A 17,256-nucleotide genomic window follows, 5' to 3' on the forward strand; every position below is an offset into this window, starting at 1 on the left:
CAATAAAACTTGGCATACTTGACTATAGCACTAATTTTTCTCAATGCGTAATTTCAATTTCAACGAAATTGGAGTAAAACTCTGGCTACTGGGGCCATGTCGGGCGAAAGATATATATGTGAGTTATATCAAAATCTGAATGGATTTCAACCAAATTTGGCACACTTTAGGACATAACTAAGTGTACTCCTAGTGCACCTCAGTAATGCTGGTGACATTTCTGAGGGTTTCAAAGCTTCTCTAAGTGGTTTCACTGGAATGTGGAATGCCGTTCGGACTCGGCTATAAAAAGGAGTTCCCTTGTCATTGAGCTTAAAATGGAATCGGGCAGCACTCAGTGATAAGAGAGAAGTTCACCACTGTGGTATCACAATGGACTGAATAGTCTAAGTGAGCCTGATACATCGGGCTGCCACATAACCTAACCTAACCTAGTGCAAAATTTGATGCAAATCAGGGTAAAACTCTGACTTCTCTGGATATTGGGCTAAAAATATATATGGAAGCTATATCTAAATCTGAACCGATTTCTTCCAAAAACAACAGGATTCCATTCTGATCCAAAAAACATACATACATACCAAATTTCGATTCAAAATCAATTGAGCTAGAGTCGGGCGGAGGGACGGACGGAGAGAGAGACATGGCTAGATCGACTCAGGGGCCGGCCTTGAGCATTATTCCCAAAGATATAATGTGCCTATTTCGCCTCCTTCTGCGTGTTGCAAACATATGCATTACTTTTACCACCTTGTTCCGCAATGTGGCGCATGGTATAATAAAACAAGTATATACAGTACTAAGTTCGGCCGGGCCGAATCTTAAATAAATCAAATATAATAGTTTCCTGTGAAAACTCTTCGTCGGTGCGGGTATCTTGATAATATATGTAGGATTTAAGGGGGTTTGATGACAGATATTCTCCCAAGCAGATCAATTCTACCGAAGATAAATTTAAAGATTCTACCTATGACGACTACATCAGATTCTGGATTTTTAAGAACCAATTTTGTTTGAATTTTAGAGACATCATAATCATATCGTGTAATTGATGAAAAAAGTCTTGATTTGAAATCTTAAATCCGTAGATTTTTACCCCCATTATTTAAATGATAACGAGGAGTAAAACCTGGAAATTTTACTTTTAATTTCAAGCAATTTTTATAATAAGTGCTCTTGCTATACCCTCAAGAAATGAAAGCGGTCGATCGATCAATGTCTTATATAAAGGACCAAAACTTGGACCAATACGGACCATTTTCGACACACCAATTTATGGTCCTAAAATACCTCTAGATTTCTGGCAAATTGGATAAAAACTACGGATTCTATAAGTTCGAGAAATAAATTTGGAAGGTCGGTCTATATGGGGGCTACAACGAAACTTGGACCCCATTTTCTGCACACCTATTTGTGGTCCTCAAATACATCTCGATTTCCAATTTTAGGCAAATCGAATAAAATCTACGGTTTCTAGAAGCTCAAGACCCCAAATCGGGGGATCGGTTTATATGGGATATATATCAAAACTTGGACCGATACTCCCTATTTTCGACACACCTATTTGTGGTCTTAAAATACCTCTAGATTTTCAATTTCAAGCAAATCGTATAGAAAATACAGTATCTAGACGCCCAAGAAGTAAAATCGAGAGATCAGTCTATATGGGGCTATACTAAAATTTGGACCGATACATCCCATTTTCCGCACACCTATTTCTGGTCATAAAATACCTCTAGATATCTAATCTCAGGCAAATCAGATAGTAAATACAGAAGCCCAAGAAATAAAATCTGGAGATCGTCCTATATGAGGGCTGTACGAAAATATGGACCGATACGAACCATTTTCGACACACACATTCGTAGTCTAAAAACACTTCTAGATTTCCAATTTCAGGCAAATCGGGTTGTAAATACAGTTTCTAGACGCCCAAGAAGTAAAATCGGGAGATCGGTCTATATGGGGTCTATACCAAAACATGGACCGATACACCCCATTTTCGACACACCAATCTTTGGTCCTAAAATACCTCTAGATTTCCAATTTCAGGCAAATTGGATAAAAAATACAGTTTCTGGACGCCCAAGAAGCAAAATCCGGAAATCGGTCTGTATGGGGGCTATACCAAAACATGGACCTATAGGCACAATTTTCGGCACACTCTTGATGATGGTCCTAAAATACCTCTAGATTTCAAATTTCAAAGAAATTGGATAAAAACTACGAGGTTTAAAAGACCAAGACCCTAAATCGGGAGGTCGGTTTATATGGGGACTATATCAAAACTTGGACCGATATAGCATCTTCGAACTTGATCTGTCTGCAAACAAAACCCGAATCTGTGCAAAATTTCAGGAGAATAGCGCCATTATTGAAGGCTGTAGCGTGATTACAACAGACAGACAGACGGAGAGACGGAATTTCTACCTGATCAAGAATATATATACTTTATATTATCGGAAATCGATATTTCGATGTGTTACAAACGGAATGACAAACTTATTATACTCCCACCATCATCCTATGGTGGTGGGTATAATGAGAAGTCAACGTTTTTCTACACCTGAAAAAGCATTTGATGCCTTGATGTTTTGGAGGTATTGCAATTAGAGTGGCAAAAGTGCTACGACAATTGATATAGGACGTATTGGGGAAATATTTTGAAAAACAATGAAGCGATTTTCGATGATTAATATTGGCTTTTGTCCTTTAATCCCGAAATATAAAAGGTAACCCTCGTATATGTAGAATATAACCAAAGTTCTTTAATAGTGAATACCTTCCTAATGTCATATTGCACTTTGGTGCCACCGTTTCCGATTTTTAAGGAACAATTTCGAATGCGATGGAACTTAATATTATGACTTGAACATTGAGATACGTATTGTACAATAATTTACGTAAAGTTATCCTTGAAAAACATTAAAATGAAAATTATTTTTTTTACAAGGCAATTCTATTATGAAGAAATTCTCTTCAATAGAATATCAAAAATGACTAATGACCACATATTTCCAGAGATTTTTTCGTGAATAATTTTCGCGGGATTTGCATGTCTATTTCCAATAAAGATTATCAATATGATGGTTTTTTTTCTTTTTGAGATTTTCAATGTTTTTCTTCATTCAGAATTTTGTAACCTTGCCATGTCATATGCAAATATATTTCAATAGACATTGTCCCCCATTGCGTATGATTTATTTTTAAAATAAATTGACAATTGTTATACGCCACATAGCACGGTTGTAATGGGACTCGCTCACGGTTGCGACTCTAGCCAAAAATAATCTACAAAAAATTGACGAAAGTTTTACCAAATAAAAAAATCTTAATTTGCTGGGTTTCATCAAATTATTTATTTATTTATTACAAGATTTACAATCACAATAAATTACGAAAATAAATATAAAAAAATTAGGTGCTAACAACAAAGGTTTTTGTGGTTATTATAAAAGAAATGCTTAATTTTTTATATTTTAGAAGCTTTTGTTTATTATTTTATAATCACTCCTAATAGCTACAATTTATTTGAGTGCATAAATATCATTTGAATTATAAATATGTCGAAGTTTTAAATAATTTTAGTTTGCCCCAACAAGAGAGAGTTACTATTTCCACAAACGGGAGAAAAAGGGAGATTTTGATACTATGGCAAAAAAAAAAATAGGCCTTACATAAAATTTGGTCAACATTTTATTTTTATTGAATTTGCTAAAATTTTACATTTATAGAATATTTTCTTTTCTGCAGATAATTTTGTCACTATTTTATTTTTATAGAAAAATTTGCCAAATTTGGGTCCTACAGATAATTTTGTCAAAATTTTATTTCCATAGAAAATTTTGTCAAAATTTTATTTCTATAGAAAATTTCGCCGAATTTTTTAATTCTATACAAAATTCTGTCAAAACTTAATTTCTATAAAAAAATTTTGTTAAAATTTTTATTTCTATAGAAAATTTTGTCAACATTTTATTTCTATTGAAAATTTTGTCCAAACTTTATTTTATAGAAAATTTTGTCAAAATTTTTATTCTATAGAATATTTTGTCAAAGTTTTATTTCTATAAAAAAATTTTGTCAATATTTTATTTATATAAAAAATTCTGCCAAAATTTTAGTTCTATAAAAATTTTATCATAATTTTATTTCTTTAGAAAATTGTATCAAAATTTTGTCAAAATTTTATGTCTATAGAAAGTTTTGTCAAAATGTTACTTCTATAGAAAATTTTATCAAACTTTTATTTCTATAGAAACTTTTGTCAAAATTTTATTTCTATAGAAAATTTTGTCAAAATTTTATTTCTATAGAAAATTTTGTCAAAATTTTATTTCTATAGAAAATTTTGTCAAAATTGTAATTCTATAGAAAATTCTGTCAAAACTTAATTTCAATAAAAAAATGTTGTCAAATTTTATATAGAATCTTTTGTCAAAATTTTATTTCTATAGAAAATTTTGTCAACATTTTATTTCTATAGAATGTTTTGTCAAAATGTTACTTCCATAGAAAATTTTCTCAAAATTTTTTTTCTATAGAAAAATGGTGTCAAATTTTTTATTTCTATAGAAAATGTTGTAAAATTTTATTTCTATAGAAAACTACGCCCAATTTTTATTTTATAGAAAATTTTGTCAAAATTTTTATTTCTATAGGTTAGGATAGGTTAGGTTATGTGGCAGCCCGATGTATCAGGCTCACTTAGACTATACAGTCCATTGTGATACCACAGTGGTGAACTTCTCTCTTATCACTGAGTGCTGCCCGATTCCATGTTAAGCTCAATGACAAGGGACCTCCTTTTTATAGCCGAGTCCGAACGGCGTTCCACATTCCAGTGAAACCACTTTGAGAAGCTTTGAAACCCTCAGAAATGTCACCAGCATTACTAAGGTGGGATAATCCACCGCTGAAAAACTTTTTGGTGTTCGGTCGTAGCAGGAATCGAACCCACGACCTTGTGTATGCAAGGCGGGCATGCTAACATTGCATCACGGTGGCTCCTTTATTTCTATAGAAAATATTATCAAAATTTCAAAAATTTTGTCAAAATGTTACCTCTATAGAAAATTTTATTTCTATAGAAAATTTTGTCAAAATTTAATTTCTATAGAAAATTTCTATAGAAAATTTTATTTCTATAGAAAATTTTGTCAATATTTTATTTATATAGAAAATTCTGCCAAAATTTTAGTTCTATAAAAATTTTATCATAATTTTATTTCCACAGAAAATTTTCTTAAAATTTTTTTGTTCTATAGAAAATTTTGTAAAAATTTTAGTTCTATAAAAATTATATCAAATTTTATTTCTTTAGAAAATTATATCAAAATGTACTTGCTTTGGAAAATTTTGTCAAAATTTTATGCCTATAGAAAATGTTGTCAAAATGTTACTTGTATAGAAAATTTTCTCAAAATTCTATAGAAAATTCTGTCAAAATTTAATTTCTAAAGAAAATGTAGTCAACATTTAATTACCTAGAAAATTTGTCAAAATTTTATTTCTATAGACAATTTTTTCAATATTCTATTTATATAGAAAATTGTGCCGAAATTTTAGTTCTATAAAAATTTTATCATAATTTTATTTCTATAGAAAATTTTCTCAAAATTTTATTTCTATTGAACATTTTGTAAAAATTTTAGTTCTATAAAAATTATATGATAATTTTATTTCTTTAGAAAATTGTTTCAAAATTTAATTGCTCTAGAAAATTTTTCAAAGTTTAATTTCTATAGAAAATTTTGTCAAAGTGTTACTTCTATAGAAAATTGTTCAAAGTTTTAATTCTATAGAAAATTTTGTCCTAATTTTATTTCTATTGAAAGTTTTGTCAAAATTTTATCTCTGTAGAAAATTTTGTCAAAATTTGATTTCTATAGATTTTTTTTTTCAAAATTTGATTTATATATAAAATTGAGAACATTTTATCAAAATTTTATTTTAATAGAAAATTTTGTCGAATTTGTCAAAATTTTATTTCTATAGAACATTTTATAAAAATTTATTTGTAGAAGAAATTTGTAAAGTACGTCTTAGTTGGAGAGGAATATTTTGCAACGTCTCCCAAAACATTAAGAATTCTAACAAATGTACTAACTGTGGACTTACTGCCTCTTATAATTTAGGAACCAAATGGGATTTTGTAATAAACTTGTAATTATAGTTTCTATAACAATATCAAAATTAATATTATTTTATTTGACAACATAAAATATTATTAAAATATTTTATAAGGTATTTTTAATTTTCATTTAACAATACTAAATTAAATATTTCTTTGTTATAATCAAACTAAACAATCGGTAGCTACCCCCTATCTTCTAGCTGTTGACAAAATATGAAGAGAATTTCATAAAATATTATGGAACACGTTATGAATTCTATAATCAAAAACTGATATCATACAAAGGTTGCTATGAAAACTATGAATTTATTTCATTGAAAACTTACCAAGCTAATAGTAGTCCTTTTATTATTTTAGCATTCAGCATAATATTTGTATTTCACCTTTTGTGAATATTTACTCTGAAATTTCCACAAATATTTGGATTTTATTCTGTTATGGAATAAAAGTCGTTATATATAAAGGGTGATTTGTTAAGAGCTTGATAACTTTTTTTTTAAAAAAACGCATAAAATTTGCAAAATCTCATCGGTTCTTTATTTGAAACGTTAGATTGGTCCATGACATTTACTTTTTGAAGATAATTTCATTTAAATGTTGACCGCGGCTGCGTCTTAGGTGGTCCATTCGTAAAGTCCAATTTTGGGCAACTTTTTCGAGCATTTCGGCCGGAATAGCCCGAATTTCTTCGGAAATGTTGTCTTCCAAAGCTGGAATAGTTGCTGGCTTATTTCTGTAGACTTTAGACTTGACGTAGCCCCACAAAAAATAGTCTAAAGGCGTCAAATCGCATGATCTTGGTGGCCAACTTACCGGTCCATTTCTTGAGATGAATTGTTCTCCGAAGTTTTCCCTCAAAATGGCCATAGAATCGCGAGCTGTGTGGCATGTAGCGCCATCTTGTTGAAACCACATGTCAACCAAGTTCAGTTCTTCCATTTTTGGCAACAAAAAGTTTGTTAGCATCGAACGATAGCGATCGCCATTCACCGTAACGTTGCGTCCAACAGCATCTTTGAAAAAATACGGTCCAATGATTCCACCAGCGTACAAACCACACCAAACAGTGCATTTTTCGGGATGCATGGGCAGTTCTTGAACGGCTTCTGGTTGCTCTTCACTCCAAATGCGGCAATTTTGCTTATTTACGTAGCCATTCAAACAGAAATGAGCCTCATCGCTGAACAAAATTTGTCGATAAAAAAGCGGATTTTCTGCCAACTTTTCTAGGGCCCATTCACTGAAAATTCGACGTTGTGGCTCGTTAGTAAGTCTATTCATGATGAAATGTCAAAGCATACTGAGCATCTTTCTCTTTGACACCATGTCTGAAATCCCACGTGATCTGTCAAATACTAATGCATGAAAATCCTAACCTCAAAAGAATCACCCTTTACAAACGTATATAGCTGCCAATAGCAAAATATTTTCATAAATTTCTGGAATGCCACCAGCAGTGCTTTTTAGCTCCGGAAGCAATTGAATGGCAATAAATTTTCCTTTGCCCAGGCAATAAATAATTAAATGATTGATTTTTATTTCATTCAATTTCAATGATGCCTAAAAGCATACAACACTTGTTTCTCCACCCTAAGTAAAAAATACAGCCTGTAGTAAATGCTGCACAATGTTATTTCGTTATTACCAATGTCTGGTAAATAATATATTTATATGTTTTTGTAGTTTTCCTTTTTTGAAATGTTTTGGGATTTTATGGTTATGAATTTTTTGCAAGCACCCTGGAGAAAAGGAATCTTTGAAACATCATGTGAAAAAAAAATCTTGTTGAAATTTGTGGCATCTAAATAAGTACTTTGGCAACAAGCACTGTTGTCACAGTTTGTAGAATTCTACCAAAAATATTAGATTTTTTACTGTTTGGTAGATTGATAAAATTCTTGATATTATTGAAGATCTCGCAAAATATTCCCAACTAAGAGGTACTTAACAAATTTTCCACAGAAATAATATTTTGACAAAATTTTAAATAGAAAAAAATTTACAAATTTTTCTATAGAAAAAAAAATTTTGACAAAATCTTCTATAGAAAAAAAAAATTCCCAATTTTTTTTTGTAGAAATAAAATTTTGAAAAAATTTTCTATAGCGATAAAATTTTGAAAAAAAAATTCTATAGAAATAAAATTTGGGCAAAGTTTTCTATAGAAATAAAATTTTGACACAATTTTCTATAGAAATAATATCTTGAAAAAAAAAAATATAATTTTGACAAAATTTTATATAGAAATATAATTTGACAAAATTTTCTATAGAAATAAAATTTTGACACAATTTTCTGTAGACATAATATTTTGACAAAATTGTCTATAGGAATAAAATTTTGACAAGGTTTTCTATAGAAATAAAATTTTGAAAAAATTTCTATAGCGATAAAATTTTGAAAAAAACGTATTTCTATAGAAAAAAAATTTTGAAAATAATTTCTATAGCGATAAAATTTTGAAAAAAATTCTATAGAAATAAAATGTTGGCAAAGTTTTGTATAGAAATAAAATGTTGACACAATTTTCTATAGAAATAATATCTTGACGCAATTTTCTATATAAATATAAATTTGACAAAATTTTCTATAGAAATAAAATTTTGAAAAAATTTTCTAAAAAAAATAATTTTGACACAATTCTCTATAGACATAATATTTTGACAAAATTTTTTATAGAAACAAAATTTTTACAAAATTTTTTATAGAAACAAAATTTTTACAAAGTTTTCTATAGAAATAAATCAAAAAAAAAAAACTTTCTATAGAAAGAAAATTTTGTCAAAATTTTTCATAGAAATAAAGATTTGGCAAAAATTTCTATAGAAATAATTTGTTGACAAAATTTTCTATTGAAGCATAATTCTGTCAAAATTTTAGATAGAAATAAAATGTTGACAAAATTTTCTATAGAAATACAATTTCGACAACATTTTCTATAGAAATAAATTAAAAAAAAATTTCTATGGAAAGAAAATTTTCTCAAAATTTTCGATAGAAATAAAAATTTGGCAAAAATTTGTATAGAAAAAATTTTTTGACAAAATTTTCTATTGAAGCAAAATTCTGTCAAAATTTTAAATAGAAATAAAATGTTGACAAAATTTTATATAGAAATAAATGGTTGACAAAATTTTCTATAGAAATACAATTTCGACAACATTTTCTATAGATATACAATTTTGACAAAATTTTCTATAAAATAAAATATAGACAAAATTTTCTACAGAAATAGAATTTTTAAAATTTCCCACAGAAATAAAATTTTGACAAAACTTTCTATAGAAAAAAAAATGGCAATTATTCCTAAGAAATAAAATATAGATCAAATGTTCTATAGAAATAGAATTTCGAAAAAAAATTCTATAGAAATTAAATTTTAATTAAATTTAGACCAAATTGTCTAGAAATAAAGTTTTGGAAATTTTTCTATAGAAATAAAATTTTGACAAAAGTTTCTATAGAACCAAAATGTTGACAAAATTTTCTACAGAAATAGAATATTTAAAATTTCCCACAGAAAAAAAATTTTGACAAAACTTTCTATAGAAAAAAATTGGCAATTATTCCTTAGAAATAAAATATAGATCAAATGTTCTATAGAAATATAATTTCGAAAAAAATTCTATGGAAATTAAATTTTAATTAAATTTTCTATATCAATAAAATTTTAATGAAATGTTCAGTTGAAATAAAACTTCAACAAGATCCTCTAGAGGAATAAAATTTGGAAAAAAATTTTCTATAAAAACCAAATTTTGACAAACTTTTCTATAGAAACCAAATTTTTGAAAAAAATTTCTATCGTAATAACATTTTCGATAGAAATAAAATTTTGAGAAAATTTTCTATAGAAATAAAATTTTGACCAAATTGTCTAGAAATAAAGTTTTGTGAAAATTTTCTATAGAAATAACATTTTGAAAAAAATTTCTATAGAACCAAAATGTTGACAAAATTTTCTATAGAAATACATTTTTGACAAAATTTTCTATGGAAACAAAATTTTGTCAAAATTTTCGATAGAAATAAAATTTTGACAAAATTTTCTATAGAAATAAAATTTTGACAAAATTTTCTATAGAAATAAAATTTTGACAAAATTTTTTCTAGCAATGAAATTTTTACTGAATTGTCTATAGAAATAAAATTTTAAAAACATTTTCTATAGAAATAAAATATTCACAAAATTTTCTATAGAAATAAAATATTCACAAAATTTTCTATAGAAATAAAATTTTGTAAAATATTATTTTTTTGTTTGGTAGTTTGTTTTTTAATTTTCTCCAAATTTGGCAGGCTATTCTTGGCTCGAGTGGCAACCGTGAACATAAGTCGATTTAGTGAATGATAGGACACGAAGATGAAATAAACTATTTGGCCATAAAAGAAATGATAACTTCCTTTAGCATTCCCTTAAGGAATGCAGAGTAGATATCTTCAAAAACTAATTTTTATTAAAATAATGCAATGACTTTAATATGCCAGTAATTTCATTTTTGTTTGTTCTAATTGATACTTTAATTTATATAATAGATTTTGTTATGTCAACTATCGCTAAATTTGGAAATAGGCATACCTAACATGAGTGCTTAATATGAAAAAATGTTCATGGTTTCGTATGAGCTATAATAATTAAATTAATTTTAACTTTTATGAAGTGGGGAACTGATTTCGAAAAAATGTTTGTATATTCAATTTTATTTGTCATTAGCGTTTTATTTGTCATATCTCATTGATGTATGCAGAACAATATGTAATTTTTTAATGTATTTAGATCTTATTTAGAAAGATTCATACAAAAAGTCCATGGTTGCGTATATACTAGTAAAATTAAAATATATTGAAACTCATTTAGCAAAACTTTGAAACTTTGCATATTTCCTTGATATGTGCAATAAATTCCATAATTTTTTTAATGTATTTAAATATTATTTAGAAACAGGTATATTGAAAAAACAAGTAAGTAAAGTAGAAAGTCGGGCGGGGCCGACTATATCATACCCTAAACCACCATTACAGAATTAGTAATCATAAGCATTTGTGGGGTAACATATAGGTCTGGGAGATAAACCGCAGTTGCATATTTAAGAAAATTAAGGGGTACATGTCCATGGGTGCTTTGTGTCAATCTGACTAAAGCTCATAGTCAATGTTGCCAGGGAAAATGTTCGGTTTACCCTACAAGGACAAAAGAAGTTCCCTACTATCCCATACATTCCCAAACAATTTTCACTGCTATATTTTTCGTTAAATTTAAAAATTTTACAAAACAAAAATGCTTCTAAGTACTTTTTGTGAGAAATTTTTCTATAGAAATAAAATTTTGACAATAAATTCTATAGAAATAAAATTTTGAGAAAAAATTCCGCAGAAATAAAATTTTGAGAAAATTTTTTATAGAAATAATGTTTTGAAAAAAAATTTCTATAGAAATACAATTTTGACAAAATGTTCTATAGAAATAAAATGTTGACAAAATTTTCTACAGGATTAAAGTTTACCACACATTGTTAAAGATCAAGCCTTGTCGGCTTCTAATTTCCTCGTCCCTACAAGACGCTAAATATTAGAAAAACCCTACATATAGGGAATTTCCCCTACTTCTAGCAACACTGGCTGTGTTGATATTGCACCTACGGAGTTAGTATGCCACTAATATTGAGCCCATTATTAAAAAAGAGAAAATCATTAAATTAGTGTGGGTAATAAATACAAATTTGTAAAAATCGAGCAATATTCTTATGTAAGAGCTACAAGTACGTATAAGTACGATCGGCTAGTACATCAAAATTTGAAATTTAAGTAACATTGGTTAATAAATAAGAGTACTATGGCCAAATTTGGGAAAATCGAGCGATGCATATATATGGAAGCTATATCTAAATCTGAACCAATTTGCATAATATTTTGCGGGTTTGATTAATACCACGAAAGGTTACCTTGTGCAAGATTTGAGTAAGATCAGTTAAGAAATGAGGCCTGTATGGTCAAACATAAGGTTATTAGGGTAGAATTTTTCAAAATCGGGTGATACATATATGGGAGCCATATCTACATCTGAACCGATTTCGATGAAATTTTGCACATATAGTTAGTACTATAGAGGACTGGATCTAGCAAACTTTTAGTAAGATCGGTTAATAAATAAGGGTTCTATGGCCAAATTTGGGAAAATCGGGCTATACATATATATGAGAGCTATATCTAAATCTGAACCGATTTCGATGATTTTTTGCATATATAGTTAGTGCTATAGAAGACTACATTTGGCCAAATTTGGGTAAGATCGGTTGATAAATAAGGGTTTTATGGCCAAATTTAGAAAAATCGGGCGGTACATATATATGGGAGCTATAGCTATATCTGAACCGATTTCGATGATTTTTTGCACATATAGTTAGTGCTATAGAAGATTATATTTAGCCAACTTTGAGTAAGATCGGTTGATAAATAATAATTTTGTGGCCAAACTCCCTGTACCAAATTTCATCAAAATCGGTTAGTAATTGCGACCGGAATCCTGTGAACAACAAATACATGGACAGACGGACGGACGGACGGACACCAAGTGCTAGATCTACTCAGGAGGTGATTCTGAGTCGATCGGTATATATTTTATGGGGTCTAAAATCAATATTTCTGGTAGGCACATTTTTTGGCCGATCAAACTTATTATACCCTGACCACTATGTGGTTTAGGGTATAAAAAGTGCAAGGTTGCGTATTAGCTATAACTATATAATAAATAAATAAATTTAAACTTGTACGAAGTGCTGAAATTGATATCGAAAATTTGTTTAAAAACTCAATTTTATATTTCATCATACTTTGAAACTTTTTCTTTTCGCCTTGATGTGTGCAATAATTTCTATATTTTTTTATGTATTTAGATCTTATTTAGAATTATGCATATGGAAAAAAAATCCATGGTTGCGTATGAGCAATTAAAATTAAACTGAAATAATATGAAGTGGGGAAACTGATTTCGCAAAATTTGTAATATATTTTCAATTTTATATTTCACTCGTCTTTGAAACTTTGCATATCCCATTGAGCTATGAAATATATGCCATCAGTTTTTAATGTACTTAGATCCTTTTTAGAAATATGCATATATGAAAAAAGTGTATGGTGGCATGTGAAAGTGATTTCGCAAAACTGTTTATAAATTCCATTTTATATTTTATAAAAAAAGGAATTTGCATATATCTTATTTGTTTCACGTTTTAAGATTCTATTTAGAGATATACATATCGAAAAACGTCCATGGTGACGTATGTACTTTTTAAATTAAATTAAAATTATATCAAGTGAGTAAATTTATATCGCAAAATTTTTGAAATATTTGATTTTATATTTAATCAGTCTTTTAAAATTTGCATATCTCTTTATCGTGTGATATACATATATGACTTTTTTTAATTTATTTAAATACTATATAAAAATATGCATTTCGCAAAAAGTCCATGGTGGTGTATGACCTATTAAAATTAAATTAATCTGAAATTGTATAATGTCGGGAAACTTATTTCGCAAAAATTTCCATATATTCAATTTTACATTTCATCAGCCTTTGAAAATTCGTATATCTCCTTCAAAATAGGCATACGGTAAAAAAAAGTGCATTGTTGAGTGTGAGCTATAATAATTAAATTATTTGAACTTGTATGAAGTTGAGAAATTGATTTCGCAAAATTATTAATATATTCAATTTTTATTTCATAAGCCTTTGAAACTTTGCATATCTCCACGATGTGTGCCATATATTCTCTAATTTTTTCAATGTATTTAGATCCTATTTAGAAATATGTGTACCAAAAAAAAAAAAAAAAATGCCACCATGGATGAGCTACTAGCTATAATAATTAAAATAAATTGAAATTTTATAAAGTGAGGAAATTGATTTCGCAAAACTCATTATCAATTCAACTTTATATTTAATCACCCTTTGTAAATTTTCATATATCTTTGATGTGTGCAATGTACTCCATAATATTTTTATAACCTCCACCATAGTATGGGGGTATATTAATTTTGTCATTCCGTTTGTAACACATCGAAATATTGCTCTAAGACCCCATAAAGTATATATATTCTAGGTCGTGGTGAAATTCTGAGTCGATCTGAGCATGTCCGTCCGTCCGTCCGTCTGTTGAAATCACGCTAACTTCCGAACGAAACAAGCTATCGACTTGAAACTTGGCACAAGTGGTTGTATTTGATGTAGGTCGGATGGTATTGTATATGGGCCATATCGGTCCACTTTTACGTATAGCCCCCATATAAACGGACCCCCAAATTCGACTTGGGGATCCTCTAAGAGAAGCAAATTTCATCCGATCCGGCTGAAATTTGGTACATGGTGTTAGGTTAAGTTGTAGAGGGTGACATCAATGTTCTTGTATTGATGCCCACTTAGACCAGTATAGCTCCATTGTGATCCCTCGATGTGATTTTTCAATTTTTCTCCTTCCGATGCGGCCGCTTTGTCCCTTATTTAAGTGGGCACGGGTGATATATACCATACCACGATTTGAGGATTTGATTTCTTCTGCGCTTTATGTTTTTCCTGTCTGTGCCTCTGGCCGTATTTTTTTTATTTGAATTAAAATGTGTAATGTCTACACGTCTTCTTAAACTACTATAAATTGGAAATAACAAAATGGCATTTGAAAAATATTTCACATGTCATTCGGTTATGAAGACCGTATGTACCTGATGACTACTGAATGACTGTTGTGGAATTTATTTATGGTTGGTCGTATCAACCGATTTCAACTAAAATTTTTTATAGGTGAGACATTTGGTTGCTACAACTATTTGATTATTATGAGAATAGATAATCTATTGACATGTCCGCCAAATGGTAGGGAAGATTGCAAAATGATTTTGAATATAGCAATAAGGTTGACACAACTGATGAATAATTACTAAAGTAGAATTTTCATAACTACAACCGATATACTACCAATCTCTTCTCTGTGTGTATGTTCCTTAAGCTGCACTCCCGCAGATCAGTGAGAACCTGAAAGAAAAGGGAGCTCAGTATCTTGTTTCTTCTAAAGGATAAAGCTGGGCACTGACACAGGAAGTGGTACGAGTCCTCCGTAACTTCCGGGTCCAGGCACCATCTACAGATATCATCGTCTTTAAGTCCTATTCTTAACATGTGTTTCCCAAGTGTGTCATGTCCTGTTATGATACCAAACAATGGCCGTAATTCCTCTCTGTTCATCGACAACAAAATTTCACAGTTCCTACGTTTCTTTTCATCCCGTATCAACTTGGTTTGCTCGCAATCATCCGAAGAGAACCAGCGTCTTCGCCATTGCTCATCATATTTAACCTCTATCCTGTAATGATAAGAAGATAGTGGAGGAAAAACGTCCGCTAGGACGTTGTTCGTTCCACGAGCACCCTCCTTAGCCAGCACATCCGCACATAGTGCCCAGGTATCCAGCACAGAGTTATATTATGCTGTTCAGTGAGAACCTTGAGTTCTCGACGACAGCGGCTCACTACCCTAGATCTTATGTCAGCACTGCACAATGCCTTTATAGCTGCCTGACTGTCGATGAAGAAGCTGATATCGCTTCTGAATAACGGCGTCATCAACAGCGACTCAGCAGCCTTTGTGATCGCAGAAATCTCAGCCTGAAAAATACTGCAATCACTATCCAGCGTGTAAGACTCCCTTATTCCTAGTTCACTACAATAGATTCCGCTGCCCGTTCCTTCCTCCATCTTTGATCCGTCCGTATACATGTTCAGGGTTCCGAAGGGTATCCTCCTGCCTTCCCACTCCTCCATACTTGGTAAAATGTATGTCGGTTTGTGATGATAAACATGCTCCGTGGCCATATGGTCCGTCTCTCTATACTGCCCGGCCAGAATGTCAGTATGCCTGCAGGCTGTCCTCTCCAGCGTGTTCAAGCTCCTCAGTCTCAGAAGTGTCAGTTCAGCCGTCTTCCTTACGTGTAAATCGAGTGGGATAAATCCCATCAGTACCTCCAGAGGGGCAGTGGCTGTGGTCCTCATGGCACCTGCCATATAGATGAGTGCAGTTCTATTTACCCTATTTATTCTCTATATATATGATTTTTGTGTCTCACGTACATGGTGTTAGCATATGGTTTCTAACAACCATGCAAAAATTGGTCCACATCGGTCCATCATTATATATAGCCCCCATATAAACCGATCCCCAGATTTGGCTTGCGGAGCCTCTAAGAGAAGCAAATTTCATCCGAACCGGCTGAAATTTGGTACATGGTGTCAACATATGATCCGTAACAACCATGCAGAAATTGGTCCACATCGGTCCGTAATTATATAGAGCCCCCATATAAACCGATCCCCAGATTTGGCTTGCGGAGCCTCTAAGAGAAGCAAATTTCATCCGATCCGGCTGAAATTTGGTACATGGTGTCAACATATGATCCGTAACAACCGTGCAGAAATTGGTCCACATCGGTCCGTAATTATATAGAGCCCCCATATAAACCAATCCCCCGATTTGGCTTGCGGATCCCCTTGGAAGAGCAAAATTTATCCGATTCGGTTTGAATTTGGTACGTGATGTATATAGTATATAGTATCCAACAACCAACTTTGGTTCATATCAGTCCATATTTATATATAGGTGCCTTTTGGGGAAGAAAAATTCATCCGATCTGGTTGAAATGTGGTACGTGGTGGTAGTATATGACATTTTACAACCATGCCAAAATTCGTCAATATCAGTCCATAATCATATATAGCCCCCATATAAACCGATCCCGAGACTTGGTTTTAGAGCCTCTTGGAGGAGCAAATTTCATCCGAGTCAGTTGAAATTTGGTACATTGTGCTAGTATACCGGCGTTAACAAACATGCCTAACTTGGTCCATATCGGTCTATAGTTATATATAGCCCTCAGATAAATCGATCCCCAATCACACAAAAATTGGTCCATATCAAGTTCATAATTGTATATAGCCCCTATATAAGTGACTCCCATATTTCAATTCTGGGTCTCTACGTATCGTGCAAAAGTTCATATCGATTCGTAATTATTTGTAGACTTACCTACACATACGTTTTTTGTCTAGTATATACCACGTATGTACTAACTCAC

The sequence above is a fragment of the Haematobia irritans genome, chromosome 5 (genome assembly GCF_050003625.1).
Source record: "Haematobia irritans isolate KBUSLIRL chromosome 5, ASM5000362v1, whole genome shotgun sequence".
In the NCBI taxonomy this organism is placed as follows: domain Eukaryota; kingdom Metazoa; phylum Arthropoda; class Insecta; order Diptera; family Muscidae; genus Haematobia; species Haematobia irritans.